The sequence below is a fragment of the Triticum dicoccoides genome, chromosome 3A (assembly GCF_002162155.2).
Source record: "Triticum dicoccoides isolate Atlit2015 ecotype Zavitan chromosome 3A, WEW_v2.0, whole genome shotgun sequence".
NCBI classification, from domain to species: domain Eukaryota; kingdom Viridiplantae; phylum Streptophyta; class Magnoliopsida; order Poales; family Poaceae; genus Triticum; species Triticum dicoccoides.
This window is the reverse complement of record NC_041384.1, coordinates 101,875,924-101,884,901: the sequence shown is the minus strand read 5'-3', so window position 1 is coordinate 101,884,901 and position 8,978 is coordinate 101,875,924.

Sequence of the window (8,978 nt, the reverse complement as noted above, 5' to 3'; positions counted from 1 at the left end):
AGTTGCAGTATATCTCCAGTTTCGAGGATCATCAGTGTGGGGTTCTGTTGTGCTGTCGTTGGTATAACCTATTTTCCAGGATCGCAAAACCCAGAGCTGATGATTATTTCAAATCCATCAATGTGAAGGCGGTGTACCAGACTAACGAGCCTTTTATTTTGGCAAATCAAGCAACACAAATATTTTTCTTGGAAGACACATTTGCACGTAGCGATGACTGGATAGTATTGCAAAGGTTTGAGCAGAGGAATTTGTTTAATGAACTTGCACAACAAGATGATGCTTACACTGCTCCTGATGTACAAGATTCCACAGATGTTCCTAATATCTTTGAGAACCATCACGTCAATGACACTGGCGAAAAGATTGCCTGTCATGCTGTGGATATACAAGAGTTGATCAACAAGAAGCTAACGTTCAAGGACATTGAGGATGAAGAAGAAGATCACACTGTGGGGAATTACGATTCAGACTGATACACATGGCGAAGATGTTCACGCTGTTGCTGCGGATGATGATTAGATTTCTTTTTTCATATTTTCCTGTCAAAAGACGTTTTTTATCTACTATGTGAAATTGTGTTTGCTATGACAACTGAAACCTGATGAACGTGTTGTTTAATATTTTGTTGTGAGAACATCACTTGTTATGTTTGTTGATTTGTGTTTGGTGATTGTATGATGACTTAAACATGATGACATTTTTGATTAGTTGTACTCATATTTGGCTGTGAAACTTGAATTTGATGACATAGTTTGCTGTTGGACTGCAATTTGCTCGACGTCTTCGAATGGGAACAAAGCTGATGCTAATTTATTTATTTATTACCAAAAGGGCCTCTGCTATTTATTTATGAGCAAAAGGGGATACCCCCGATTTCCGTTAATAGAAATCATTAGATATTCACAACACTGCGCCCAGCCTGCTACACAGGTTTTATTCATTACTAGTTTTAGCAAATTGCTCATGTCATAGCCACTGAATACATCAAGAGTGCTACATACACTGCAAATAAAGAGACAATCATCCTACAGAGCACATCAATTTTGCCCAATATCTTCACAAGCTCTTTCATCTCCTCATTGTTGTCAAGGTCGTTCAACAACTATTGCTTGGCCATTATCATAGGAACTGCATCTTTAACCTTCTGCTCTGCATCTTCCTCTTCTGTCGTTCCTTCAGTTACTTGTCCAACACCCCAACCTGCTGGTATTGGGATTCCTCGGCTAACCAAATAATCAGCGTAGATGCATTCCCCCACATCAGCAACTTCCCAGAAATACAAATCACACGAATCTTCCCTTTTCTACATGAATAAAATTGGAAGATCATCAACCAAACTATTAAAAAATCAGCACCTGAAAGCAGCAGAACAACACTTAAACATATTATTACCCCATGATTCGGGCATTTGTAGAAGACTCGGCTAGGGTTGAGGATTGTGGTTGAGACGCGATGGATGACTCTGCGTGATTTGTAGCAGTGGCACCACACCAACGGCAGCGGGTTGCCATGAGCAACCGGCTGTGGTGCATGTGCCGGCGGGGGTGTGATGAGACCCACAGGCGATGGTACGGGTGGTGACTTGGCACATATCTGGTTGTTGCATGCTGAAGAGCTGGTGGACAAGCAGCCAGCGCACATGGTTGCTGCAGCCAAAGCTTTTGATGCTAGGCAGGGTAAGTAGAAAAGAGGAGAAGCGAATGTATGATATGTCAGTTTCATTACTTGCAGAGTAGCATAGCACCATATATAGTCATAGTCTAGGTTTGGATTCGAACCATCTACAGGAGCATGTCTCTCTTTTTCTAAAACTCAGCAACGTCTCTTTACTTGTACACTAGCTTGTTCTGTACACCTTCTCAAGTTTTGATTTTATTTCTTTTTTGCGAGGAAGGAAGGAGGACAAAATTAAGAGTTCCTGGGACTCAAACCCAAGACCTCTCGGTTGAAAACCAAGGGTGCTAGTCACTTATCTGGTGAACGTTCCCTAGGAGGAGGACGGCAGACAAACGCATTTTCCTCACAGTTTTAGTTGCCACGGAAGATCGATCGCCCGTAGTTTCGGGAATGTTATCAGGTGTACGAGCCCAGTTTTTCTTTTCTTCCTATATATAAAAAAAGTATGCTACTTGGTGTCGTCTTAGTCAACAAATGATTGTGCCAACCTTGACCGTTGGATTGACATTCAACGTCTGTCATGTTTCTTCAGTCTCTTCTTCCTCTAGCTACCAAAGCCAAACCAACGCCGACGGAACCGCCTGCTCCCGCCTCCCACGTCCGGTTGTGCTGCCGCGCACGCATCATGGCCACATCGCACCCTAAAACTCTGCGCATCTTCCCCGGCTCCTTTTTGTTCTCGTCCGAGGCCTCACCATTGTCCTCCGCCTTGGTTCGCCCACCGCGGCGCCACCCTCCGGTGTTGTCAACATGGTAAACAACCGAGAGGAATAAGGAGATGACTGTACATGGTGAGGATGACAGTAGGGACCCAGCAGCGCGCACCGTAATTTTGTTTTTTCAGGACAGAGAAGGGTATCAACTGGGTTGTGCGGGAGCTATGGCCCGTCTAGCCCAGGCTTTTATTTCATATGTTTACCACATGACCAGCCCAGTTTGTTTTTTCCTTTCTGAAAATGGCTAGCCCAACTATTTCGTTTTTTGCAGAATAATCAACGTAGGCCTACTTGCTTTTTTACGCCCTACTGGGCCGGAAATCTTTCAAGACGAGGAGGGATGCATTCGGTCTTGCCCAGAAAATGGGCTATAAGTAATAAGAAATGGGCTATAAGTAATAATAAATGGGCTATAAAATGAAAAAATACAGCAAACAAGCAATTAGTTCCAAAATACTTTTTTCTTTCGGATTTTGATATTTTAAATTTCATTGTTTTTGTGCGGGTAAAATTTCATTGGATTTAAATTAAGGTATGTTTAGTTTTTAAATTAATTTGAATATGGCTAGAAATTTCAGGTTGTATGCAGTATGGGACAGATTTGGAGGCTGACTTGTGGGTCTACTAGGTTGACGTGTACGAAAGGCTTTGTCAACTCAGTCCACAAACGATTCTAGCAGCAGTGACTATTGGATGTTAATCCAACGGCCATGTTGCTTCTTCAATATCTGATCTTCTCGCTCCAGCTGCCCAAACCAGCGCCGTGGGGACTACCTGCTCCTGGCTCCCGTGGCCAGCTGTGCTGCCGCACAGGCCGCACCGCCCCACCCTACTCCATTGTTGGCCAGGCCATTCCTCTACTCACCCACAGCTCCTGTTATTTTCCGGCGACGGCAGCCGAACCAGTAAACCCTCGTACTCTCCACCGCGTGGGCAACCACTGCCAAGTCTTCCCCAGCTCCGTGTCGTTCCCTTCCTAGGCCTCGCCGTCGTCCACCGCCCTGTTGCTCTCGGCGCGGCGTGGTCAACATGGTCAACAAACGACATCCATCGGAAGTGAACTGTACGTGGAGAGGCTGACAGCTGGGTCCACCTCCTTATTACGCGCAAAATAATGATTCCTCCACCTGATAGCTAGGACCCATCGGAAGGGCCTCTGTATTTCGTGAAAAAAATGTTTCCCCCGCTGACAGCTCGGACCCACCAGCTATATCTTCGCATGCAAGGAAGTGCCTCCTTATTACGCACAAAAAAATGAATACTCCCCCTGCTAGCTGGGACCCACCATAGTGGTAGGCTGACTTGTGGGCCTACTAAGTTGACGCAAATAGAGGGCTTTGCCAACTTAGTCAATATGAATGATTCTAGCTCCAGTGACCATACGATGTCCATCCAACGACCGTAGTGCTTCTTCAACCTCTGGTCTTCTTGCTCCAGCCGCCCAAACCAGCACTGGTTGTGCCACCTACTCCTGCCTCCCGTGGCCAGCTATGCTGCCACGGAAGCCTCACCGCCCCCTACTACTCCCACCGCTGGCCAGGCCATCCCTCTACTCACCCACACCCCTTGTTATTCTACGGCGATGGAAGCCTCACACCGAAGCCGAACCAGTGAACCCTCGTACTCTTGTCTGTGTGCGCATCCACTGCCGTGTCTTCCCCGGCTCCTCGTCGTCCCCTTCCTAGGCCTGGTCGTCGTCCACCCCCTTGGTCCTCTTGGCGAGGCGTGGTCAATGTGGTCAATGAACGACTTCCATCGAAAAAGTACTATACGTGGAGAGGCTGACAGCTGGATCCACGGCCGCAGCAAGGAAGTGCCTCCTTATTACGCAGAAAATAGTGATTCCTCCACCTGACAGCAGGGACCCACCGGACGGGCCACCGTATTTTGCGAAAAAACGTTTCCCCCCTGACTGCTGGGACCGACCAGCTACATCTTCGCAAACAAGGAAGTGCATCCATATTACGGGCAAAAAAATGATTCGCCCCCTGACTGCTGGGACTCACCAGCTACATCTTTGCACACAAGGAAGTGCCTCTTTATCCTCCCTGACAGTCGGGACCCACCTGGTCGAAGCGTACATAGCATTGTCATTCTGGTCGCGAACGTGTACATACATACTGGTTCATTGGTCTGTCTGCAGGCTGCAGTGATGAACCATGGCCGAGTAAGGAAGGGCACTTGTCGTAGTAGAGGCGCGGACGTAGCATGTACATGTACGTACAGCCAGGGTGCAAGAAAGTAAATACGGCCACGTACGTACATACGGGCGGGGTCTCAAACGCCTACTCGTGCATATGTACGGCCAGGGCTCGTGTAAATAGCTGGGTCAAAACGGAGAAACTGCATCATCATGTTCATCAGGAGCCAACCGGCTTGGACGGAATAGCCGATCAAAACAAGGCCTGGCGTACCGCAGAACGGAGGAAACGGCCTTGTGTTCTACCGGCCACGATCGATACGGGATCCTGTTCATTGGGAGGGGTCTGGCGTACCGCAAAACAGAGGAAACGAACTTCTCCTGGACCTCCTACGGTCGAAACGAGGTCCTGTTGATTGGGAGGGGTTTGGCGTACCGCAAAACGGAGGAAACAGACTTGTGTTGGAGCGCTACGGTCGAAAACGGGGTCCTGTTCATCGGGAGGGGTGTGGCGTACCGCAAAATGGGACTCCATGGGCTACTGTTCATCTCCACCGTCGACCTCCTCCAGCCTCCACGGGCTACTGTTCATCCATGGTCGACATCCTCTAGCCTCCACCTATGACTGTTCATCCACGGGCTCCTGTTCATCCAGCCTCCACCGCTCCTACACCAGCTACTATTCAACTAGCCCATGGAGGGGTCCTGTTAAACCACCCCTCCACGGGCTACTGTTCATCTAGCCCTCCACCATCTACTGTTCAACCAGCCCTCCACGAGGTCCTGTTCATCCAACCCCAACTGGCTCGATCGGGGTCCTATTCATCCAGCGGCAACGACCTCTACTTCCACGGGGTCCTGTTCATCCACCCCCCACTGGGAACTGTTCATCCAACCCCCCTAACAACATTCATTGTTCATCAAGAGGCGGATCGATTGGCTTTAGCTAGCAGCAGTAGCGAAGGAATCACTCGGGTTCAGTTAACAGCAAGGGATCGATCGGGGTTCAGTAACGTAGCTAGTGCAATCGCTCGGGTTCAGTTAGAGCCCAATGCCTCGCCTGGGTTCAGTTAGAGCGCAACGCCTCACACACACGCGCATATGTGTATGAGAGAAACACGCAAACCTTTGTACATCACTCGGCCCCGACCACCCACCGTAACCGAGAACTCCCCGATATTTTCCTCGCCCTCGCTTCTACCATGATTTTTTCTGTCATGGACGGCCCAAAGAATGTCATGCAGCTGCGTCTCCGGCCCGCCCAGGACGAAAAGCCCATTTTCTGTCATGATTTTTTTGTCATAGAAGTAGGATCCCACCACATCTATGATGATATCGGGTTTTGTCACAATTATCGTCACAGAAGTGTCTTAAGCATGACAGAAAAAATCGTTCCGCCCAAAATGTCACGGATGAGTCTTTTTTTGTAGTGCTACAGGCTGCGCTTGTTGCCTGGGTGCGTTGCACGCCGCCTAGGTTTATGCGCAATATTGTTGGGTGGCGGCGGGAAACTGGTGAGGAAATGGCGGGAAACGGTGGCATATAAAATGCCATCAATTAATGGAAACTTAGCATAGAAGGAACATCGAGCTAGCATGATGCGTGCGGGAACATTGCTCGCCCAAGGCTATGGTCCATATACTTGTGTGGCCAACAGAGCACACTATTCACAGTAAAGAATATTGTTTTGTTTATCCTAGTAGAGCAGTGGCGGCAAGTGTCACAAGAAGTAGATGATTGTTTATCCTAGTTAATTATGCATGTAATAGTTTACTTTGGTGTGTGGAAATGTCATGTGTGTACTAGCCACCTATTGATACGTCTCCAACGTATCTATAATTTTTGATTGCTCCATGCTATATTATCTACTGTTTTGGACTATATTGGGCTTTATTTTCCACTTTTATATTATTTTTGGGACTAACCTATTAACCGGAGGCCCAGCCCAGAATTGTTGTTTTTGCCTATTTCAGTGTTTCGGAGAAACAGAATATCAAATGGAGTCAAAACGGAACAAAATCTTCGGGTACGTGATTTTTTCACCGAACGTGATCCAGGAGACTTGGACCCTACTCCAGGGAGTCAAAGAGGAGGTCATGAGGGTGGGCCCCCCCAGGGCATGCCCCCTGCCTCGTGGGCCCCTCGGTGCTCCACCGACGTATTCCTTCCTCCTATATATACACACGTACCCCCAAACGATCAGAACAGGAGCCAAAAACCTAATTCCACCGCCACAACTTTCTGTATCCACGAGATCCCATCTTGGGGCCTGTTCCGGAGCTCCGCCGGAAGAGGGCCGTCATCACGGAGGGCTTCTACATCATCATAGCCCTCCGATGAAGTGTGAGTAGTTTACCTCAGACCTTCGGGTCCATAGTTAGTAGCTAGATGGCTTCTTCTCTCTCTTTGAATCTCAATACAAAGTTCTCCCCCTCTCTTGTGGAGATCTATTCGATGTAATCTTCTTTTTGCGGTGTGTTTGTTGAGACCAATGAATTGTGGGTTTATGATCAAGTCTATCTATGAATGATATTTGAATCTTCTCTGAACTCTTTTATGTATGATTGGTTATCTTTGCAAGTCTCTTCAAATTATCCGTTTGGTTTGGCCAACTAGATTGGTAGTTCTTGCCATGGGAGAAGTGCTTAGCTTTGGGTTCGATCTTGTGGTGTCCTTTCCCAGTGACAGAAGGGGCAGCAAAGCACATATTGCACTGTTGCCATTGAGGATAACAAGATGGGGTTTATTTCATATTGCATGAATTTATCTCTCTACATCATGTCATCTTGCTTAAGGCGTTACTCTGTTTTTAACTTAATACTCTAGATGCATGCTGGATAGCGGTCGATGAGTGGAGTAATAGTAGTAGATGCAGAATCGTTTCGATCTACTTTTCACGGATGTGATGCCTATATACATGATCATGCCTAGATATTCTCATAACTATGCTCAATTCTGTCAATTGCTCAACAGTAATTTGTTCACCCACCGTAGAATACTTATGCTCTTGAGAGAAGCCACTAGTGAACCTATGGCCCCCGGGTCTATTCTCATCATATCAATATTCCATTACTTTAATCTTGCTTTGCATTTTACTTTGCTTTTACTTTTTACTTTGCATCTTTATATCAAAAATACCAAAACTATTATATCTATCAGATCTCACTCTTGTAAGTGACCTGAAGGGATTGACAACCCCTAATCGCGTTGGTTGTGAGTAGCTATCATTTTGTGCAGGTACGAGGGACTTGAGCGTGGCCTCCTACTGGATTCATACCTTGGTTCTCAAAAACTGAGGGAAATACTTACGCTACTCTGCTGCATCATCCCTTCCTCTTCGGGGAAAACCAACGCAAGCTCAAGACGTAGCAAGAAGGATTTCCGGCGCCGTTGCCGAGGAGTCTACGCAAAAAGTCAACATACCAAGTACCCATCGCAATCCATATCTCTCGCATTACATTATTTGCCATTTGCCTCTCATTTTCCTCTCCCCCCAATTCACCCTTGCCGTTTTATTCGCCCTCTCTCTCTATCCTCCCTCTCTATTTGCCTCTTTTGCCCATTTGCTCTTGTTTGCTCGTGTGTTAGTTTGCTTATTTGTCGCGATGGCTCAAGATACTACCAAATTGTGTGACTTCACCAATACCAATAATAATGATTTCCTTAGCACTCTGATTGCTCCTCTTACTGATGTTGAATCTTATGAAATTAATACTGCTTTGTTGAATCTTGTTATGAAAGATCAATTCGCCGGCCTTCCTAGTGAAGATATCGCTACTCATCTGAATAGCTTCGTTGATTTATGTGATATGCAAAAGAAAAAAGATGTCAATAATGATGTTGTTAAATTGAAGCTATTTCCTTTTTCGCTTAGAGATCGTGCTAAAGCTTGGTTTTCGTCTTTGCCTAAAAATAGTATTGATTCATGGAACAAGTGCAAAGATGCTTTTATCTCTAAGTATTTTCCTCCCTCTAAGATCATCTCTCTTAGAAACGATATTATGAACTTTAAACAACTTGATCATGAACATGTTGCACAAGCTTGGGAGAGAATGAAACTAATGATATGTAATCGCCCTACTCATGGTTTAAATTTGTGGATGATTATACAAATTTTTTATGCCGGATTGAATTTTGCTTCTAGAAATCTTTTAGATTCGGCCGCGGGAGGCACTTTTATGGAAATCACTTCAGGAGATGGTACTAAACTCCTAGATAATATTATGGTTAATTATTCTCAATGGCATACTGAAAGATCTTCTAATAAAAAGGTGCAAGCGATAGAAGAAATTAATGTGTTGAGTGAAAAGATGGATGAACTTATGAAATTATTTGCTACTAAGAGTGTTTCTTCTGATCCTAATGATATGCCTTTGTCTACTTTTATTGAGAATAACAATGAATCTATGGATGTGAATTTTGTTGGTAGGAATAATTTTGGT